The sequence below is a fragment of the Dasypus novemcinctus genome, chromosome 2 (genome assembly GCF_030445035.2).
Source record: "Dasypus novemcinctus isolate mDasNov1 chromosome 2, mDasNov1.1.hap2, whole genome shotgun sequence".
Taxonomy (NCBI): domain Eukaryota; kingdom Metazoa; phylum Chordata; class Mammalia; order Cingulata; family Dasypodidae; genus Dasypus; species Dasypus novemcinctus.
In genome coordinates, this window is record NC_080674.1 from 195,900,668 (window position 1) to 195,924,511 (window position 23,844).

Consider the following 23,844-nt stretch of genomic DNA (forward strand, 5'->3'; position numbering starts at 1 on the left):
GGCACTAAATCTTATTGGGTATCCTTTTTATGTTATACAGTGCTTTTCTCTTGCTGCCCTCAGAATTCTCTCTTTGTCTTTGGCATTTGATATTCTGAATAGTATGTGTCTCAGAGTTGGACTATTTGGATTTATTCAGATGGGAGTATATTGTGCTTCTTGGACATGCATACCCATGTTCTTCAATAGAGTTGGGAAATTTTCTACCATTATTTCTTCATATATTCCTTCTGCCCATTTTCCCCTCTCATCTTCTTCTGGGACACCCATGACACATATGTTTGCACATCTCTTGCTGTCAGTTAGTATCCTGAGAATTTGTTTAATTTTTTTCCATTCTTTTCTTCATCTGTTCCATGTATAAAGATACATAGAACATAGAAATGTATCTCTTTGTATTTTGTATATATCTTTAAGTATTTGTCCCATTTTTAGTTGATTTTTACCTATAGAAAGGTGTGAGTTAAGATTCTGTCTCCTCCTGTAGGTTTCTCTGACTGCTGATTTCTATTTCTGTGTCTAATTTCTTTTGCTTATAAGTATTCCAGTACGATGAATCAAGACCCACTCCAATTCAATTTGGGTTCATCTAAATACAATCTTCAAATATCCTTTTAGTAAGTGAGTCCACACCTTAATAAATAGCATCTTCTAAGATTCCATTTAGAAATGAGTTCACACTCACAGGGATTCAGATTCAGATTTGAAAGTGTCTTTTGTGGGATATTTGATATAGATCCTAATACTCTGCTATTTCCAGCATGCAGAGTAAATCCCAGCTCAAGGGTGGAAACCAAGACAAGTCTAGGGGGCAGCTCTGGTTAATGTACTGAAGACTTATGGGGGTATCATCCCTCATGGACTGGGCTTGGAGCCTATAAGGAGTTTATAAAAAATGTAGTTCCTGTCACAACATCCCAGCCATAATCTCAATATGGAGATTTGGGGCCAAGTGTTTACATTTTTAAAGGAAACCAACTCTAACAAAATTGAAAAGACATTATGCTAAAGGCTTAGAATGCCCAGGTGCAAGATATAGAGAATGTCAATAATGAAAAACGAAGGTACTCTGATCAGACAATTGGCCCAAGTTAACCCTATAACAGTTGATTCTAACAGGCATGTGTCTTGGAACAGTTGTTGGGATTCAAGGTGGGCACAGGGGTTAGGATGGTGTCAGGCCACCACTATAGAGAAAAGATTACCAAGACATGTGGGACTCAAAAATTGCTCCTTTGGGGATGAATGGGGACAAGAAGCAGTGGACTTTGAGCAGTTTACAGGTGTCATAGGTGGAAATAGGGGTAAAAGAAAAACATGGGGCCTGAATGAAGTCATACATTATTGAGCAAGTAAATATTCCAGTTGGAAAGGAGAAAGATACAGGAGAATTTGGGGCACTCATTGGGTTTGTCCTTGGGAAGAGTTGCTAGGCAAGTTCTGAGAATTTTGCAAGTTTTCTGAATGTAAGTAGGAATTCCTGCTGTACAGCAGCTTTCAAAAACAATGGAGAGATAGGCTGGAGGTCAACAGGGCAGAAAGAATATTTGAAAACAATTTGGTTGGAGAACCAATCCAAAACAGACCACCATACAATGCCAAATAAAAATCCTCATAGCATGAGGACAATGTTGGGGTTGTCAGAAAGCTGCCAGTTTGGCATATGGACTCATTGTAGAAGCTGCACACACAGTTATGACTTCATTGGGGACTGTCAATCAATGAACTGCAATCCGAACAAATTGAGGCTATGCAAATAAAATGACTACAAGGAGGGAAAAGGTTGAACTCCTTGAGAGCAAGAAAACATCAGAAGGTGACTGGACTCTTTGAGGGGTGATGTCAAAGTCTTGTTCCCTGGGAAACTCCATCACATGATAATGATGCTCCAATCTTCTTCAGGACTTATCCTTTGCTCCAAAAAGCCTTTTTTTCCCACTTTGCCTGTCAAGTATCACCATTTGCTGAGATCATAACGAGGGTATTATTGGCACTTCTATCTGTACTATCTTTTGGATCTCATGTACAACTCAGAAAAATAATTAAGGAAAAGTGAGAAATATCTTGAGACACTGACACTAAGAAGCTGGAGCTTTGGTTAGGGTCCCAAAAGAGGAAACCAGGAAGACCAAGTGATTATGAGAGTCAGTCTAGAGTCCAATCCCATTTTTCCCAGTTTCCAACTCTATGGCTTTGAGCAAGTTACTTAATACTTTGGGTATCTTTTGTAAAGTAGTAGTGGGAAACATGCCCCCTTCTTAGACTATTATGAAAGTGAAATGAGATAGCTATGGCTTGGCCTACAGTTCGCTCTCAATAAGTCATCTGTCATTGCAATAATACAGAAGTTGAGGCACCCCAAGAAAATCATAGCTCCTTTCTTGATAATGGTTCCCACTACATTATTTCAATTGTCTGGTTGCCATGTTGATGGAAGGCTGATGAAATGGGAGGGTGACACCCAGGTTGTCTGTGAGCTCGACTTTTGCTGTCACACCACTTGCTCAAGTAATATCTTAGTGCAGAGGTACCAACATGTCATTTGATGACCCCTAAATTGGCCAAAAGACAGGGTTGGGCTTGTTTGACCACTGATGCAGGTAGAGGAAAATTGAAAGGTGTCTTAAGTCAGAAGTATTGGGGGGTAATTGTGAGGCATCATTTCCTTTCTTACCAACACCAACTCTCTGGTGACAAGAAAACTTAAAGCAGAGAGATGATATTACAATTGGGAGGTCATGAGACAATGGACTTGATGAAAGGCCATTTTCTTGATGAAAGGCCACTGTAATGGGATGGATAGGCCCAAGGGTGCTGAAAAAGTCATTATTCTGCTGGATGTAAAGGTCATGTTGGTTCCAGAACTGGCAATACCTGTTTGACCAAAGGTAGAAGAATGGTAACTTCCCAGTATCCATGGTCCTTATAAGGACAGAAGGGATGTGGTGGTGTGAATATAAGCCACCTGGACCCCAAGAGCTTAAATTCTGCCCAGGCAAAGGAGATCATAAAATCTGAGGAATATTTTTTAAAAATAATAGAACCCATAAGATAGAGCCAAGATTTTACACCTTTTAAACAGGAAATAGGATGCAAAGAGAACAGCTTTCTCTACCTTCTCCCCTACAGGAAGCCTCTCATGTGTAGTAGGGAGCCTGGTAGGGTAGGAGTTGTTGTAGTCAGCTCTATACTCCTCATAAATCAGTGACCTCCAACCATTTGGTGGGGGGTAGTGGTGAGATTCTGGAGTTATTGTGGAACTTAGGAATGGCCTTCCCAGTGAACACCACTAACATTAAATAGTATCAAACCATTACCAGTGATGTGGGGAAGAATGGAGGGGAATTTTCATGGGCATTTTACTGTTACAGCAGGAAAAAAAAATCCCAGGACTTTAGGCAGGCACAATTAAAGTTTGTTAGGGTCTGTTTTAGAGATTTGAACTAAAAAATTGGATGGTAGCAAGAGAGCACATATCATATCCTAGTTTTATCTTATCTTTGCTTTCAAGAATCTCTCTCACTTCTCCTTCACTCTCTCATGTCATCTGCCCCACACTGCACCCTGTTCACCTGTCCCTCTCATCTAGCCAGCTTTGAGAAATTCCAAGAAATATAAGCAATAACATGGTTTTTATCCCTCTATTTCCTCAAAAGCTTATGGAAATATGACATTCTAAATAATTTCTCTCATCCTTGTCAACTTTCTCACTCCTGGTCCTGCTATATTTTCCCACAATACACTTTCTATTCTTCACAGTCATGTTTCCAAATTTGTGGAGTTTTTCTCTTTATTTTGGTGAGAATGCTACTGAGATGATAAAATGGAAAAATAATTAAAAAGTCAATAGGTAATGGTCATCTTAATTGCTACAAAAATGTTTATTATCTGAAAAAACAATGCAAATATAGACTACTGCACAACACATGTAGATTAATGAAAACTATTTGATGTATTGCTGTCATTATTCAACCACAGTGAGGCACGGAATGCAGATTTCAAGCATAGTAAAATCCCTTGAGGAATTGAAGAGCTATTTGTTCTTCAGTTAGACAAGAACTTTTCTCCACCTCATTCTCTTAGACTGGAGCTCTCTAAAGTTTTGTGCAAGATAAATTTGGCATCATCAGCTACTGTATTGAGGAATTTCAAATGTAGAAAATAGGTTTTAAAAAACTGGAAGATAGTAGATGGGAGGCCTCCATTCACTGAGCAGTACAATTCAGCACATTTCATGACTTTTGCTACTATACTGTCATCCTTCACAAGTAATCAGAAATTCAAGGACTTGGTAGAACTCTTGATCTCCTGCATGGATATGTCCAGATACTGGGCAATCTCATTGACTGACTTGTCATCTAGACCAAAATAGCTTTAGTGAAGGTCCAAACACTTCTCCTGTTTGGGTAAATCAAAGCCACTGATGATGGCCATGAAGGGCATGAAATCCAAAGCAGCTGACTTCAGGGCATCCAGCCAGATCTTCTCTTTAAGGAAATCTCTCTTCAGCTCAATGGCAGCTTCAGACAAACTGGGCAGCAGGAGCACAAAAGGCTGGCACTTGTGAGCAGGAATCTCCTTCAGCAGTGTCTCCTCCAGGCTTGGGAAATCAAAATCACCCAGGTCAAAGTTGGAAATCAAGAAGATACATGGTGCAGGCACTCCAATGACATTGAGGTTTGCCAGACATTTGTCTTGAGTCTTCTGAAGGACTCTTTCCTTATATAAGGAACTGGGTTTAGTTTTCTCTTCATTATATAAATCACTGTGCACCTTGGTTCTAACAAAATAGAAATGTTTCCCAATCTCTTTGATTTTCTGGGCCAGCAGAGCATCATTGTACTCGAACCATGAGGAAGAAATGATGATGAAGAAGTCATAGTTAGCAAATCCTACCTTTCCTAGGTAAGTTTCTGGAAGGAAATCAGGAGTCCCTGTTCCAGGCAGGTCCCAGAAGGTAACATTTGGATATTTTGGATGTTGGTAGGGAATTTTCTCTCGTGTGGACTCCACAACCCCAACACCAGCAGAACTTTCCTCTTCATGACTAAGTCCTCATAGAGCATTGATGAAACTCGACTTCCCAGTCCAGATTCCCCTATCACAGCCACATCCAGGGGGGAATTTTCTGTTTCATGAAGTGATTTCTGAATCATGTCAATCATAACTTTTAGTTTCCCTTATTTAAGGGCTTTTTTAATACCCGTGAGAGTTTCCTGAGAAAGCATGCTACCTCCCTTACTGATTAACGTTGAATAGTAAGGGACAAAATTGGAAGCTAACTGCTGAAAATTCTTTCCTGACAGGAAGGCTGATATGAACTGATCCATGGAAGTTAACTGGAAAATGTCTGGGGAATAGGAAAGAGAAGAAAGAGTAAGCTGAATGGCACAGCAGAACATAAACATGGTTGGGGAAATGCACAAGTCTCACTGGCACACTCCCATTATATTACACTTATCTTTGTTACTATGATGAATTTTTTCCTGATGAATTTAGATTACACAGCTCTAGAAGAGACTATTTATTCTCTATGCTGATGATTTCTATATTCCAGGACTCAATCTCTAAGACAGAATGGTAAACAGAAAAATGCCCTTCCCCCAAATCTAAAGGAAATTAATCATCTCCTGTAGCCTCCAAAAGTGCCAGCCTTGCGAATACTTTGATTTTAGATCCTTAGACTCATTTTGTATTTATGGCTTTTAAAAATAACAGAAAAAAATTATATTAAGCCATTAAGCATGTGGTCATTTGTTACAGCAGCAATAGGAAACTAATACATATAGTCAATGCATTGTCTTGGAAGCTAAGTACAGACCCAGCACTTATCATTATGCAAAAAGAATCACTTTGGTTAGAATTTTAGTGAACACAGAAGACTTCTAGACTGAGTTCATTTTCCATGCCCTTCAGGAAATCTAGGGCAGGACATTCCTTGAGCGAAGGGTAGGAGACAAAGACAAGTCCACGAAGTGTCCTGTTTTTTAAGATATGTGGTATATAAGGTATATAAACAAGTACAAATATCATTGTAACAATAATTATGCCAAGCTAGATGTCAAGGATGAGGTTTTTTTTTTGAATTTAAGACATGTGACATTTAATGTCCCAAGAAATAAATGGAAAATGTATTTTTCTCTATTAAATAGAGGGTAGTTTCAAAATATGGATCTATTATTAAACTGAAACAATTCCAGGAAATTATTACTATGTTATTGATGAAGCATTATATTCATTCACTATTGGTAAGAAAATTTATATCAGGAAACGATAGACCAAAATATATATTTATATGCATAGTATTTTCTCAGGAACCACCACCAGACCTTTTCTATTCAGGGGACTGCTCAGTCACCCTCTATATCCTCCATTTTCTTAGTGGAAAAATTTCAAAACAGGTTAAAACCATGACTTTCATACAAATATAAAATGACCACATACTAAGGAGTGTATTTAACTCATTAATGAAGAAACCAGGCAGATATTACAATTCATTGAAAGGAGAATCCCAAAGATCAGACACAGTTATAGTTCAAGATATGCTGAAATGAATTTGCAAGTGGGTGCAGAACTATATTTTTTATGGCAAGTGAGGAAATTCAGTTGAACTTCCAGGGACATATTTTAAATCCATGCTGTGATGATTTGAGGTTCTTTTAAGAATCCCAAAAAGGAAAGATTGTGTTTTGAACTAATCTATTCCTATGGGTGTGAGACCTTTTCAATTAGACTATGTCAGTGAGGCATAGCTCAGGCTGAGTCTCTGGCCTCTTGCTGAGTCTAATGTAAATGGATACTAACAAGGGAAAAGAACTCTGCCATATTGATACTGCCATGTGGAAGAAAGGACTCCAGTTTTGCTCACAGCTGAGCTCAAGAGGAGAACACTGCAAGAGGCTGAAATAGGTAATGCCTAGGGAGAGAAGAATCATATGGCTGATAAGCTTGCAGCTGAACTTAGGAAGAAAGTGGAGGAGCCGAGAATTATGGAGTTGGCTCAAAACGGGCAAGCCATATATCTGGTTGTCCACAGCTGAGCTCTAGGAGATGGTAGATTTTGCAGGGGAAGTCAGAAACCTCTGCAGAGATCAGCAAACTTCTTGCCATATGGCTGGACAACAGGATCAACAGTAGCTGACTTGGGTGAGAAAGCACCTCTGATGGTGCCTTGATTTGGACATTTCATGGCTTCAGATCTGTAAACTTTTATCTCAAATAAGTCCCCTTTACAAAAGCCAATCCATTTCTAGTACTTTGTGTCAGTAGCCCTTTAGCAAACTAAATGGTGAAGATTGTTTTGCATTGGTATTGCTTATCAAAAATTCACATTGTTGTAAAATAGCTCCATAAGCAATGAAAGGATGGATTCAGAAAACTCTAAAGAGTGTGCATTAAACAAAGCAAGTTTACCATTGAGGATACTCAGTGATCTTTATGCTTATTTCAAATTTTTTGACAACTTTTTCATAAAAAACAAAAGCCAACTTCAAACAAAAGTGATTTCTGTTCTGTAAAGCCCACTGTTCCCTTTTCTCCAAGGAGTTCCTCTCTCACTTTTCTCCAGGTAAAGTTCAACTTGCAATGCCCTCCCAAATCTTCCTTCCAGTCACAAGCATGCAGAACATGAACAGCACCCCCATTTATTACAAAATCAGATAAGATTCTATTTCTAAACTTCCATAACTACCCAGAACTGAGCTCAGCAGAAAAAACAAACTATCTCTCCATGTGGCACATACATGTGCATACATGCACACACATGCAACCTTAATTTTCTTAGGAGGTATTAGAGATTGAACTCAGGACTTCATACATGGGAAGCAGTCGATCAACCACTAAGCTGCATTTGTTCTCCACTGAGAGTTGTTTTTTTCATTTGCTTGTTTTGTTTGTTTGTTTTAGGAGGTACCAGAGATCAAACCTGGAACCTTGTACATGGGAAGCAGGCACTCAACCACTTGAGCTACATCCGCTCCCCAACCTTAACTTTCTAGCCATCCCACCTCTTGATCTTGCAATTGAAAATGTAAGGTATTATGAATTTAGAAAAGAAGAAATATGATTCTGAAATTTGCATGTAAACCATGAATGATACGGGATAGCAAGATAAGCAGTGAAGCTGGTCACACCATCCTGAATTTTGGCACTCAAAATTTTGGCTCTGAATTTGGGTCTGTTGTTATGAGTGAACCCTACATGGGGCTTTAAGACCACAGGGCACTTTGTGGGTTTTTCCTAGTGTTTCCTAGTGTGGCTCTTACATCCATGATGAGAGTCATTACTGCTCTTTCCAATGACACTTGGACCCAAACAGGGGATGATGATACCCATATCTCTCAGTGAGTGGAAGACTTCTCATACTAATCTGAGTGTAGAGAATAGGAAGCCCTGAGTTGCTATTTTTAAATGGGGGTTGGTACTGGAATTTGAGATGAGTGATTTCTCACATTCCTCCCATTTGAAGATGACCCCACAAAACTGCTGAACAGATAAACATCTGAAGTTATCCACCAACATGACAAAAAGCAGGCTATCTAATGCCAGGTTGCCCACGAAGAAGTTTCCTTGCAAATGGCACCTTCAAAGTTATGTTATATATGGTCTGTAAAGCTCCTGCATCTGCTTTAAATGTCCACTCAATAAACCACATCATACCTTAAAGACTGCTTTACCTGCCCACCCACCCCCTCTCATCCAGGTTCTGATTTCTACAGAGAGGACCCCCAAAGGTGGATTCCATCCAAGGTCCATGTCTCTCACCCATTTCCACAAGGAAGATGTGTGCTGCAGTCTGAGGTCAGATAAAAGCCTGCTAAAATCCTAAGGCTAAATGCAGTTACTCAGATCCAAAGTTTGGGAAATCTCCTTCCTGGTAGTTCTGTCCCTGTCCTGTTACCAGGGTCCTCTTTGCTCATACAGCCACCACAGAGAGAACAGGATGCATTAACTACCTATGTCTGTTTCAGTGAAGCAATAGTTAAAATCTGCCAGAAGTTTACACCACCTTAGCTCGAACCCAGACTTTTTATGGAGAGGCTGACCACTTATGGAAACAAGAGTAGGAGGGAGGGTCTCTTGCTCCTACATGAAAGCTCCCTGTATTAACAAGAACATTCGAGTGAACACAGCTCACATTCACTCCTTTCCTAACACACAGTCATTTCCAGGAATAGAGACTGAAACCTGAACTTTACTAACACCCTGTGTGGCATCAGCCCCTAGTAAAGGACTTAGATCTGCAGAGAGTTGAGCAGTAAACAGGAGAGACACCATGGACCTGGAGTGAGAGGGAAATCCTAGATAAATGGTTTGTCCTTTTCTAGCTCCTCTTCTCTTTGTCTCTCTCTTTCCTTCCTAAGTGAACCCAAATTCCTCCAAAACTCACTTGAATATTTCTTGAGCAAACAGAATCTAGGATCGGGCTTTTGGACCGTCTCAGAGAAACTTCTACTGTCTGGGAAGAAAGTGAGCCCTTCTCCAGGGAGGGAGTGATATTCCAGGAGTGCCCCTGTCCTCTGAATACAGCTATGCTCAGCTTCCAGGATCTGGTAAGTGCTGGGGCTTCTAAGGTGGCAATTGGGCTATTAACCACAATAATGTGAAGACATGAAAACGTTGAGCCCTGACTCCAAGGACAGGGGACCTTGAGGATCTGAATTAAATTTCAAGGGAGAATTCAGAGCAGAGCCTCTCTCTGACACTCTTTGGGAACCAAAGACAACATCCAAATACTTTTGCTGCTCCAAACCCACCAAACCCAACTGGGTGGAAGGAGTGCAACTCTAAAATATATGATCCTGACATTATGGGACCAAATTAGGAAAAAGAGGGCAGGGTATGTTATTTATATTCTCCTGAATTCTGTGCCAGATCTCTAGATTCTTAGCATGTTGATGTCCTTCTGCAATTAGAACATTTGTGCACTGAGTTTATGAAACAGGAAATGTCTGGGATGGTCTAGAATTGTGAGTGTCCATTAGTTGCCCAAGCTGGACCATGTGGGGAAAAAGGACCTGGGTGGAATAGGGGGTTCAGAGATGAGGTGTCTAACCAACCTTTAAAAAACTCTTAATTTAAACATTTATCTACACTGGAAAAAACCTATGCCTATTGTAGGACACTGAATTGTTCCCTTTATATATGAGTTTAATGAGATAAGAGCACTTTTTTACCATCTTCCCAGAACATTCCCAGTCTAGCAAAGATTGTTGATCATGTGGAAATTCAATATGCTTTCTTGGTTTAAATCAGCACATAGATTTTTCCCAAAACCATTCCTGAAAGTAATCAATCAGGGAACAAGTCTGCAGATTCAGCCCACATTGACTTCTGGGCTTATGAATAGTCTCTGAAGCCCAACCTGCATATGTGGGACAAGGCTGGTCCCACTTCTTGAGTCCCTTTGTTAGGGGCTCTGAATAGTTGAACATGGCATGTTTTACAGAGAATACTGCATGGAGAATTCACTGATCCTTGTTCCTCATTCTGCATGCCTGAGATGATGCTTATTTAGTTATGTTATGATCAGAACTTTTTATTAAGTTAATAAATTAGAATGGAATAAGATGGAATAGAATGGAATGAAACAGGATAGGATAGGATAGGATAGGATAGGATAGGACAGGACAGGACAGGACAGGACAGGATAGGATAGGATAGGAGGTATCAGAGTATAGAGTAGAGATAAGGCAACTTTTTGGAAACCTTTGATTCAGTTGTATGATGTGTTTTCTGATATGTAAATCTGTGCACACTACCCATGAGTAAATTTGTGAGGGAGTGTGAACATGTGTTTGCATGAATAAGCATTTGTGAATATACACAATGTATGAACATTTAAGGGTATGAGTGTGTGTGTATACCATGTAGGAGTGATATTGTGTGGGTGTGCGAACATATGTCAGCATGAGTTTGCCATTGTATATGTGCACTGAGTTCATGAAACATGCCTACCATGACACTGTAGGAACAAGTCATCATCTTGGAATTAGTCCCTAATATCTGGCTAGTGGGAAGTTGTTGGAACAACTTGATTTTGGGGATGAAATAATGATCAATGATTTAATTACAGCCTTGAAGGATAGCAGATATTTTTAAGAAGTTATTTCCCATCTTCCCCTAAAATTTGGATAACTTCACAAGCCTAATGGAAATCTAGAGATGGTCAAAAGAAAGGAGCTTACTTCATATATTTTGCAGAAAGTTTGATATTAATTTTGTCTTATGCCCTGTGACTGGTGAGTTTGGTTACATTTAAAACCAGATACTATAACCAGGGAAATGTATAGGTTATCCTTACCTGCCCGGTCTATCCCTGGTTATGAAATATTTACTGATGGCTATGAAGGACCAGAACATTATTTCCATTTGCAGAGTTGAAGACAAAGCAGCCATGTGGGATTTATAACTTGTTCAATATACCATTTTTGTTTTTCAAATGATCTAACACAGAAAAATTCAAGGTGATATGAATGTATGTGGTGGGTTGTGTGCAGATTTAGACAAATCAAGGGGAATGGGATGCTTAATCTCACTTAATCTCTTTTCTAGCTAGCATGTCCCATAGGAATCCCTAAATAGAAATTTAAAATTTTCATAGTCCTAGCATAGAAGTGAACTTCAGTGGAAGCAGAATACATAGCCTGTTCCAAGATCAGAGCAAAACCTTTCTTACAGTCAAATTAGTGAGTCTGGAACTCACACAAGTGATCGTATAACTGGGATTGGAGAGCTGTTGAGATTTCCTGGGATATCCATGTCCTATTAGCCAGTGAATCAGCTGTTTATTTGAAAGTGGTCAAAATAGGACTTAAGAATGTTCTGGAGATACCAGGAGAGGGGATGTGTACTTTCTGGAAATATAGAAAGAGAAAAAACATTTTTCATCCCTTCTTATGTCTTCCAACTAGTGAGGAGCACTCTTTCCTCTCCCTTTAGGAAAACCTAGGTGAGCAAAATGCACATACATGCTGGTGCTGCAGACGTAGAATGTGAACCTGACTGTAAGAGACAGAGAAGAACAAAGTTGAGCTTAAGGTCTAGAAGTTTACCCTGGCACCAAAGAGCTCCTTTCCAGATGGTCACTTCTCATTCCAGAATGATTGCCAGCCTGGACCCATCCCACGGATCATTTTCCTCACATCCAACCAGCCCTACACCATCATACATCACCTATTACCATGCTAGTCCCTTACCTAGCTCAGTACAAACTATGCTTGCCTTTGGATAGAAAGCACAGTCCATACTGTCCTGTAAGACTACAATTTTTTCATAGGGATCCCAGGTGAAGGGCCTTGAAGGTTTACTGTGGGCAGAGGAATCAGAAGCTTATGGTCTCAGTTAAGATGGCATTAGTGATGGTGGTGTTTCAACGACCTTCTCTCACCCTGAACTCTTGTCATCCTTTTTTCTGATAATCTTATTAGGCATTTCCATCTGTTAATGAATGTAAAGACCCTATAAATGTTCTGGAAAGTGGGGACACTCTGCTATTTCCCTTACAATTGCAAATCTGAGGTGTTTTTTGTTAATGTGATGTGGGAGAGGGAATGAGAATTACGGACATTCAGGGAGAGGGCATGGTGGATGATGACAATAACAAAATAGAGATGTCCCAAGATTAGCACCTCAGTATCCAGTGAAAAATCAGCATATGTAGCTGGAAAATCTGCATTGAAGAGAGACTTGTCTACTTCTTCCACCTTGACAGAAACACAGAACCACACTTACGGTCTGTAACGGATTCCTCATTCATCAGCTTTGCAATTTAAGGCTAAATTCTTATTTGTATGACTCATTTCTTCATCATTAATCAGAAATAAGTATATTACTTATCTGTTAGTGTTTGGGGGAAGATTAAATAGGAAATGCATGTAAAGCCCAACACAGACTGACTCACAAGCACATGACTTCAATATGCCGTGGTAAGAGGTCAGAAGGTGGAGGAAGGACAGAAGGAAAGGCTTCCTCAGAGATTTATGAAGACCAGAGAGCATTCACTGAGAGATTGCTGTAGGCTGTGCAGAGAGGTTCACATGTATTATGCCATGAAATCCTCACCAGAGTGTTGGGATGTGGGTAGCATTCCTTTTCCTTCTGCAGAGCAGAAAACTTGGCCCTCAGGAATTTGTCCATGGTTCATGGAGATGAGCTAGTCTTCACAATCTATGGGGTTCCAAGGCCCGTTCTCTCCTTGAAGAAGCAGCATTCTGAGGAGTCTGGGACATGGTGATAAGGCTTCAAGCAAGATCCACACATTGGATGGTGAAAGGGAGGGTGGGATGTACCCCAGGGGGGTTGAGGGATGAAAATGTTCTATAGGATCTAAAGTTGACTGTGACATTTGTTCCACAGATGGGAAATGGAGCCTTCTGAGAGCAAAAACTTGGGCATATTTGGTGTAGAAACATTGTCTCCAGTAGCTCCATAGGAAGACACAAGTGGGTCAGGCTAATAGCCTATTTTAGAACAGATAGGTCTGTATTAGAGCCCACAGGGCATCTCCTCACTCAGAGGTGGTCCTGAATTCTAAATTTATAAAATTTGTATTCATGAACTTAGAAGACTGTCACATATTTTTATGAAAAAATATTACACCAATCATTCAAAGCTCATATGTTTGTGAAATCCTGTTAGGCAGGTAGCACTGTAGATGAGAATCGACCAGGTAATACCAACCATTCTTTATTCCCAATCTCAGTTAACAAAATGCTTTAAATCTAATTGCAAGTATTAGTCCAACAAGAGAAACCTACCTTACAACAGTGATTCAATACTTATGTTATTAGTAACTGAAACAATAAACAGTGATGTGTAAATATAAGTTAAACATAAAAATCTGTACGAGATTATTTGTAAAATTTGCTGCAGTTTAGATGTTGTAGATGATGTGGGGCAGAACTTATTAGGTATGGAAGTCAGTGGTGTTTATTTTAAATTGTCATGTAAAAAATTCATTGATGAAAGTAAAAGCATTTTCAGTGTTGATAAAAATAATACAATTTTTTGACTCAGAAAAATAAAAAACAGTGAAGATCTTTAGGCAGTCTTAAATGAATTATACCTTATGAAAATTTAACACATGCATACCTTGGCCTTGTGGAGTGTTTCAAATGGATGTCCTGCTCATCTGGTCTGGTTGGATTGAGTATGTGCTCATCCCCCACAGGCTGAGAAGTGGACTTGATATTCTGTTGGTCAAGTCCAGTGGAGTCCACTGTCCTCTTTGGTAGCTGACTCTTGGTACAACCACCCCAGAGCATTCCATAAGGCCCCTGTCCTTATCCTATAAGAATGTGAACATCATTTAATTGTGTGCCTTTGATGCATTTTAAACTGCTTTATGAGATGTCATCCAAAAACTCTACAATTCACATACTCAAAGTGTATAATTCAATATCTTTTAGTGACTGTAGAGAGTTTTACAACCACCACCATATTTAAAACTAGTATACTTTTAGTACCTCAAAAGAAATTTTTAATAATTTGCTTACATCTAACATTTCCCTAACTATCTCCCACCCACTGCCCAAGGCAACCACTATTCTACTTTCTGTCTCTATTTGCCTATTCTGGAGATTTCATACACTATTTTGTTCTTCATAAAGCATTTCTTTTACATAGTCTAATGTTTTCAAAGTTTGTCAATGTTGTAATGTGTCTTGGTACTTCCTTTCTTTCTATTGCAAAGTAATATGCCATTATTTGAACATACTTCATTTTTTTTATCCAGTCATCAGTTGGTGGACACATAGGTTGTTTCCTCTTTTGGCTATTATGTATAATAACATTCATGTACATGTTTTTGTGTGGACATTTGTTTGCATTTTTCTTGGAAAAATACTTAGGAATGAAATTTCTGGATCTTATAGAAGCTTTGTTTAAATATTTAAGGAGTTGTCAAATTGTTTTCCAAAGTACCATTTGTTTCTAAACCAAAATAGTTTAATGTGAAACAAGTCACATATCTAAAATCCTGGACTTGGCATGCTAATTAGATGATTCCCATGTCTCTTTGTGTGCTTGCCCACCTGAACATCCTGCTCTTCCTAATTCTGTAGGTCACTCAACTTATGACAGACATGGCAGATTCCCCAGTGTCTCCTCAGTCTCCATTACCTGCAAACTTTAACAGCATGCCACCTCAGATAGAGGCTTTGAGCATTGAAAAGGCCTGGTCAGATGACGAGTGGCCAAAGAGTGATCTCTATGTTCAGGGAGACTCTGAGATCAGTGCCCTGCACACCTGCGAACATTGCTGTGACAGGGGCCTCTGGCAATGGCATGTCTTCCTTCATCAATGCACTGCAAGGCATCGGACATGAGGAGGCAGCCTCAGCTCCTACTGGGGTAGTGAGAACCACCCAAACCAATGCTTCCTACTCATCCTCCTGTTTTCCTAATGTGCTGCTATGGTACCTGCCTGGCATGGGTGCTACCACCCAAAGCCTGGAGAGCTATCTGCTGGAAATGAAGTTCAACCAGTATGACCTCTTCATTATTATAGCGCCTGAAGAGTTCAGCATGAATCATGTGAGGTTTGCCAAGACAATTGAGGACATAGGGAAAAAGTTCTATGTTGTTTGAACCAAGCTGGACAGAGACCTCAGCATGAGTGAGGTCAGCTCCAGCAGAATATCCAAGAAAATATCCTGGAAAATCTCCAGAAGGATTGGGTTTGTGAACCTCCCATATTCCTGGTCTCCAATCTTGACCCTTCACTGCATGACTTCCCAAAGCTTAGGGACACATTGTAAAAGGATTTCTCCCACAGTCGGTGTGATGGTCTCCTCCAGAACCTATTCCATACCTGTAAGAAGATCATTAATGACAAGGTGACCTTCCTGAAGGAGAAAATCAGCACACGTTCTTTCCAGGACACTCTTGATAGCCCAGATGCAGTTAATCTGGAGGAATGTTTCAAATTCTATCGTTGGTATTTTGGTGTAGATGATGAATCTCTATAGCAGTTGGTGATGAAAATGGGGGAGCCATTTCAGAGTACATAGCTATCATGAAGTCCCAGGATCTGCAGGCTTTCAGCAGAGGAAATTGGCTGAATTTTTGGACAAATTTCAATGCAACCTCTTACTTATATATGATTTTAAGCTACATCCCCCTCTTACCTGATCTTGCCATACAATATTTCAGATGCTTGAAACACAAACATTACCTTGCTTTAGTTGCTAAGGATACCAAGTCTGTCCTGAGCAAAATCCTGAAAGATTCCATCATTTGAAGAGCTGGCATTTCAGCAGGTGGCTTCTCAGATGAAAGTCAGGGCATCTGGCTTCATCAGGTGGCTTCTCAGATGGAACTCAGTGATGTATACTTCCTGCAGTTTCGATCAGACAGATTGACCCTCCACTTCCATGGGTTCCAAGTACCTTGAGAGTCATTGGTGGCCTTGCTGTTTATAGCCACTTGAGCAAACACCTTAATACATTTTACTCCATAGATTTTGCTGAATTTCACTTACTAAATTGGCTAGGATTTGTGCATGGAGAAAAAAATAGTTCCTTTGTCTTTCCATTTTCTTATTATTTAAAGTTAACATCTTTCCTCTTTATCTGAGACTTTTTGGTTTGCCCCTTACTCCTTTGCTTCTCATTTCTCATTCCTTGGACTACTTCCAATGTCCTACTCACACTCATGATGCTTTTTAAAATGGTGGCTTACATCTTTGTTCAGTTTTGGAGATTTTCCTCTGCTATTTTTTCTTTCAGTTTTGGAGATTTTCCTTTGCTATTTTTTTCTAAGTGTAACATCTATTCAACATCTACAATAGGATATGTGTGTATGTATGTGTGTGTGTGTGCAGTAAAGTGAAATACTAAAATAAATACCTATGAACTCCCCTCCCAAATGAAAAATTAGTGTGTTCTATACCACTGAATCTACTCATATGCTGTGCCCATATACTTTCCTTCTGCATCTTCCCCTAAAAGTAGAGCTAGATAGAATTTTTATCATTTCCTTTATTTCTTTATTTATTTTCATTTACTTTTGCTCATTTTGGTACATTAGATAAATAGATTTATTTTGAATGCAATCATCTGATAAGTTGATTTTGGTTAGCAAAGTTTTCCTAAATCAAAACATGTTTTTCAAAAGTTGCAGTTCATTCTATTTTTTTTAATAGACTACATTTTATTTGTCCATTCCATGTCAACGGACATATGGGAATTGGGTTTTTTACATGCTTTCTTTTTTCTTTCTCTTTTCAGAAAATTGCTGCTATAAACATCCTTGCAAATGTCTTCTGTTGCATCTGTGAACAACTTTCTCCAGGGTTTAGAAATAAGAATGAATTTGTTGAGTCATAGCTTGTATTTTTATTTTTTGTGTTGTTTTGTTTTGCCATATTAAAGCAAAGGAAGAAAATTCATTGCTTTACAAACCAGCCTAAAATATCCCATTGTTCAAATATTTGGGATCCTTACATTTTAAAATATATTTTTATTAGAGAAGTGGTGAACTTAACAAAACAATCATGCACATGTGTGAAATTTCCATGCACTTCCCCTCTACCAACATGCAGAAATATGGAAAGATTCATGAATTCGTATGTCAGCTTTGTGCAGGGACTATGCCAGCCTTCTTTGTATTGCTCCAATTTCAGTATATGTGTTGCTGAAGTGAGCACTGCATCCTTGCATTTTAATATTTCTATTATTATTGGGAAACTGGCCAGGACCAGCCTATCCCTCATATCTCATATGTAGAGTACAGTGTGTTTTGGTAATTGTGACTGCCCTTTCTATCCTAAGGAGGTTAAAGAATGTTAGGACACATTTGCCTTCAAAGCAGCTTCCTCAGTTGTGTTCTTTAAGCTCTCTGGAAGCTGCTAGCTAATTTTCCTGGATCTACACCTTTGTCTGAGTAGATTTCATAGGAGGGTACTGGGCTTCTCATATATACCTACGCCATACTCTATTTAAACACTAAAGTTACATGCAGACTATTGCTGCTAAAATGGCTTGTTTTAGACTTGGAGTTTCTCTTCCCTCTTCTTTCTTCTGTTTCTCCTCGCATCTTGAAACTGAGTGGTTTCCAAAATCCAGTCTGACTCTCAGTTGAATTTTATTCTAGATTAATGCATCAATTTTACTCCATTAGAGTAGAAGCATTGTTTTATTCCAGGTTCAGAAGAGCAACAAAGAAATAACTCCCTATTAATTTGTCACCCAAGTCATGAAAAGTTACATTCTCGCCCCTTCTTAGAATCACCTTGGCCAGACATGAGAAGTTGTTCCACCAGAGAGGATTTCCCAGAGAGGAAAGTACTGTTCTGCTCTGCCATTCCCACAGGGTCTCTGCAATCATTTTCTGCTTCTAGCCCACATCATAGGTTGGGCTGTGTGTGTAACCAATACATTGCATCCCTCTGCAACACTGAGAATGCACAGAGGGCGGAGGACCCAAGTCAGGGTGCATGTGGCAGATTTCCCTGGGAACATGGTAAATGCAGACTTCCCAACAAAGTTTCCTATTCCCATGACAGGATTTGACCAGAGAGGTATTTTGTAACTCATTGATCTTAAAAGACATCTTCTGCCCTTTATCCTTCTGTAAAAGAGAGGATCAAAAATTTGACTGCCCCAAAGAGTATCATTTCCAGGCTTAAGCATTCAGTGAAAATTCCTATGAAGATGGTGATAGGGAAACTGAGCATGTTCTCTGAGAATGATTTTGTCTGAATCAAAAAAACCTAGATGACTAAAGAGATCCAAAGGTTCTATGGTCATGGCAGATGGGGTTCACTGCCATGTCAGTTGGCCTTTCTTTGGAGCTGGTGTTTCTGCATGATGGAGCTGGACTCAGATGGATCTCTTTTCACAAGCCTTTCATGCTACTTTACTGGACTTGTAGTTGGTGCTGGGGTTTAAGATATATCTAGGGGATTTGAATCTCTGGACTGACAACATGATAGCCAGGCCCTGAGCCTCAACAGACTTCAGCTCCTACCCTCTGATTTATTGGACTTACCCCACTCGGCTAACATGGAGTTGAAGAATGTCAACCACCACACCATGGAGCCTAGAGTGCCTACAACTGAAAGCAGGAGGATTGCATCCAGTATCCATGTGGAATCTAAGCCCCCTCTTGACATAGATGTGGAATGGACACAACCAAGCCAAGGTCCACAGGAAGGAGGAATAAAGTAAGGATCAGAGTGGATTTAATGATATTCTATTCATGAACTATTGTGGTTAATAATCGAGAAAATGTGGCATTGGTGTGGAAAAAGTGGCCATGGTGGCTGCTGGGTGCGGGGAATGGGAGGAAGAGAAGAGATGTGGAGGCATTCTCAGGACTTGGAGTTGTCCTTGGTGGTGCCCCAGGGACAAGTGCCGGATGTTGTATGTCCTCCCATGACCCACTAGATGGAACGTGGGAAAGTGTGGGCTCTGGTGTGGAACACGGGACATGGGGTGCAGCGATGCCTGAAGATGTACTCACCAGACGCAATGGATGTGATATGATGATGGGGGAGAGTGTTATTGTGAGGGGAGTGGTGGGGTGGGGGCGGTGAGGGCAAATGGGGACCTCATTTTTTTAATGTAATATCTTTTAAAAAAATGAATAAATTGAGTAGAATTTGGAAAAAAAACATGCAAAAATATTTAGTGTTTCTATACACAAGTTATGAAGAATTTGAAGAGGAGTTTAAGAAAGAAAATTCATTTACAATAGCAACTAAACAAAATATCTGGGAATACATTAATTAAGTTTTAAAGGATTTATACATTGAAAACTACAAAACATTGCTAAAAGAATTCAAAGAAGACCTAAATAAATGGATGGATATTCTGTGTTCATGTATTGGAAGAATAAATATTGTTAAATATCAGTTCTATCCAAAGCTATTCAATGCAATTCCAATTGCCTTCTTTGCATAAATAGAAATAAAAACAATAATCAAATTAATATGGAATGGTAAAGTTCCCCAAGTAGACAGAATCTTCTTGAAATAAAAGAACAACTTTGGAGGACTCACACATCCCAATTTTAAAGCTAATGTCATGCCACAATAATCAAAACATCATGGTACTGGAACCAGAACAGGCATATAATCAGATGAAATTGAAATAGAGACATCAGAAATAAACCCTCACCTCTATGACCATTTGATTTTCGACAGCTATGTCAAATGCATTCAATTGTGAAAGAAAAGTCTCCTCAAGTAATGGTTCTGGAAAAACTGTATATCCATATTCAAAAGAATGAAGATGGAACCCTACTTCACACCATATACAAAAAGACTTCAAAGACTGAAGTATAGAACCAAAACTATAAAATTCCTATGAACTTTCTTTATGCTCTGCACAATTTTGCTGTGAACCTAAAAGTACCCTGAAAAATGAAATATTAATTTAGACAAAATCATATTAGGAGGTGATCAAGATGAAACCGATATGATGCTGAGTTGATGTTGTTGAAACTGAATGTTAGGACTTTATTGTAATATTTTATCTCCTTTGTATATGCCAGTAATTTTCCATAATAAAAGTGTAGACATAGATGCTTTTAACCTGGAGGGCAGATTTTTAAACTACAATTACCACACTATTAAGTAAATTAGGTTAACTTGCACCCATAAAAAGCTTCAAGCTACTCTTGGTCTAGAGAGGAATCTTTTCTTTTTGAGCAAGTTCCTCTGAAACATGTTGGAAAGCAAGGAAAGAATATGGGAAATCACCTGGTCAATGTAATTTCCACTAAGTATGTCTTTGTGTGCTTCCCTGCTTTATTCTGTTTGTAGAGAAGTCCGTAGTTTATGGTAGGCATTTGTTAAACTCAGTTTATTTGTCCTGATCAATCACTACCATGTTCAATATATTTCATTTCAAATATCTTCATACTCTCTCCTTGTCTCTAAGTTTTTAAAGTGCTGACTGCTTATTTCTAAGACACATACACTAATAGAGAATAAGGCACAATAAGGATTTATCAAATTCTTATTGGCCAGGATGAGAATGTCTAAGACATAGTATCCTCCAGCTCATTTCCCTCTTCTGTACAGAGCAACAAATCTAAATATCACTGCTAGAATGGTGCAGGCCATGGCAGTTTAAAATGGAAGAGTGGAGTACTCGATAGAGATGCACACACAATGGAGAAAACATGATGACTGCCCCCATGTTACAATTGTCTAACAATGGAAATAAGAATTGTAGGTAGAAGGGGCAGCTTTTCTAGTGAAGATGAAACTTTGAATGCACATGGAGGAAAAGGCCAGTGAGACACTACTCTTCTACAATCCCATGATTTCTAATTCCCATTCTCTGGAAGATTTAGTTTGACAATGACATACTTCCATCATTACAATTTATAACAGGCATTTCCAATGCACTTTCTATTCTCGGCGAATGACCTGAAGAGAGGAATTCCATGGCTCCACACTGAAGTCCATAGAACCAGCTCAATCGATTATTCTACAAATTCAGACTGCCACAGGACAACACTGATGCTGAGCATAGTAATTTCACATTTTCAAACACATGACATTGTTTGGTGTTCATTTGGATGTTTTTTCATTCCAGGAACAAATCAGAGAGGAATTCTTCAATTATTACAGCTTATAATGATCCCCATCCCAGTGCCAGCTCTCTAGAAACTTGTCTAATCTGGGACTTATGTAAATCCCTAAAATTATATTTTTCCTGAACAATGGTCTGTAATTTTTCTGAGTGTGGGGGCCTCTGCATTGCAAAGCAGAAGAAATTCCCTGAAAGTATCCCAAATTTGAGATCCAGTATGTGTTTGCTCAATTAGTCACAGCATTCATATTCCCCATAAGCAAATGTTTATAAATCTTTTGTAGTGAAGGGTGATGGAGAGTTTTGGAAAAAAAAAAGTGTGTTGGGGGGGAAAGATAGAAGGAATCAAAGAGGGAGAATAACAGGGAAGGGAGATTAGTTTTCTCATTAACATTTGTCTGCTGGGCCTCCCTGGAATATTTTCTCTCTGATTTTTTCCTATGTACATTTTATACATACTATTCTCCTGTAGCAAGAGGAATCAGATAATGCTTTCACTTTTATATTCCCAGAAATTGAAATTTCATGGGTTCCTGAATATGCAGGTCTCTCTGCCAGAGCTGACAAGTTGCCTACTGGCAGGTCATTGTATTCCTAAAATATGTGCAGGATGCCCTCACAGTTCTCCAAGTACTTGAGTAGTCATAGTGTTGCAGGTCCAGATATTGCTCAGTCTCAAAACCACCCAGATTTCATCTGCTGATACACTCCTGATGTAACCCAATCATTCAAAATATAAACACAATAAATGCCTCATTAGTTTATTTCCTTTTTAGGGGACTATCTCCTAATCAATGTTGGTTCAGCAGAACACTGTGCACATTTAGAGTAATTGAATCACTTGAGAATAGTGACTTTGTAAGCATTAATTGCCTTTCTAGAATTTCAGGTGAATGGCATACATTGGGGTCTGTGCTTTTTTTCCCTGGAGCTACTCATCACCGATATCTGCCTAGCATTCAGAAATCCACAATAAACATTTATTTACAGCATCATAAAGATCAAGATGGGAGTTTGAATCCTAGGTCATAAACTTCCTTTCTGTTTGATTGTGACTGATTTACTTACCTCTTAGAAGGTCTGTATTACTTAGATTAAAATTATAAATATAACCACCTGCTCGATTTACTGAGATTTGTAAGGCCTGTGATGGTGTAGCAGTTTGATATTGTTTATGAATTCCAAAAATAGATATTGGATTGTGTTTATAAACTGGTCAGTCCCTCTGGGCATATTAAATTGTATTATCTTCAGAGGTTTCACCTTTACTTGATTAAATTATGATTAGGGCTTTGATTAGGTCACATCAGTAGCATGTTGAATTTGGTGGGTGGGAACTTACAGAGTAAGTGACAAGGCAGAGGAGTTTTTGATGCTGGAGTCCTAGGAAGTAAACACAGGAGAAGAATACAGAGGAAGAGAGACAGCTCCTTAGAAACGGCAGAGGCCCCAGCAATAGAGATTAGCTATTCACCTGATAGTTTACAGCTAATTTTGTGGAGAGAACAGAGCAGCTGAGCCTGGAAAGAAATGAGCCCTGGGATAGAGATGAGCCTTATCCCAGTCTCCAGCTGATTTTGGAAGAAGCTGGGACTATGGAACCTTAATAGGAAGATGAAGGCTGAACACTTGTAGAAGTTGGCAGCCGTCTTGCTCAACACTTGGCAAGTGACTTTGGGTGAAAAAGTACCTCTTATGATACCTTGAGTTGTACTCTTTAGGACCTGGTAGCTGTAAGCTTCTAACCCAAATAAATACTCTTTATAAAACCCAACAGATTTCTGGTACTTTGCATTAGCACTCCTTTGGCTGACCAGTATAAATGGGAATGAGCAGGACTTGCATGAGGCTATTCCTGCCTGGCCTTGAGGTTTCATCCACACAGACTTCCACATCCTTCACTTCTGTCTTCTTACCCTCCCACCAAACTTTTTTATCCATTATCCCATTCTTCCTCTGAGTCCCTAATATTTGTAGCAATGTCAGAGGGAAATCAATCCACAATCTTCAAGAAACAGGATTATAGTCATAGGGGCTGGAAGGGTAGAGTTCTCATTAAAACAATAATTCACCTTTTCACAGGACCCAGCAATCTTGTTGTGTGGATCTTAGTTCAGGTTATTTGTTAAGCCAGTGATAGGAGAAAAATGACCATTCTCCATGCAAGATCATGACACTGCTACTGAGTTGTTTTTCTGAACTTTCTATAGTTATCAAACCTTGAGTATCAGAGAGCTGAACTGTTACTTCAGGGATCCTCAATTTTATCTTCCTGAAATTTATTGAGTTGTGGGAAAAA

General features: G+C 39.2%; 1 non-coding gene and 2 pseudogenes across 1 annotated transcript; 1 reads left to right on the top strand and 2 right to left on the bottom strand.

The window, feature by feature from the left end:
• Window positions 1-4,071: 4,071 nt before the first annotated feature.
• Window positions 4,072-5,330, bottom strand: LOC101432678 (interferon-gamma-inducible GTPase 10-like; annotated as a pseudogene).
• A 9,753-nt stretch (window positions 5,331-15,083) lies between these two features.
• On the top strand, window positions 15,084-16,240 carry LOC101432224 (immunity-related GTPase family M protein-like; annotated as a pseudogene).
• Window positions 16,241-17,540: 1,300 nt separating this feature from the next.
• Window positions 17,541-17,647, bottom strand: LOC111759330 (U6 spliceosomal RNA). The gene has a single exon (XR_002793350.1). It is a non-coding gene; the product is annotated as a U6 spliceosomal RNA (small nuclear RNA).
• Window positions 17,648-23,844: the final 6,197 nt, after the last annotated feature.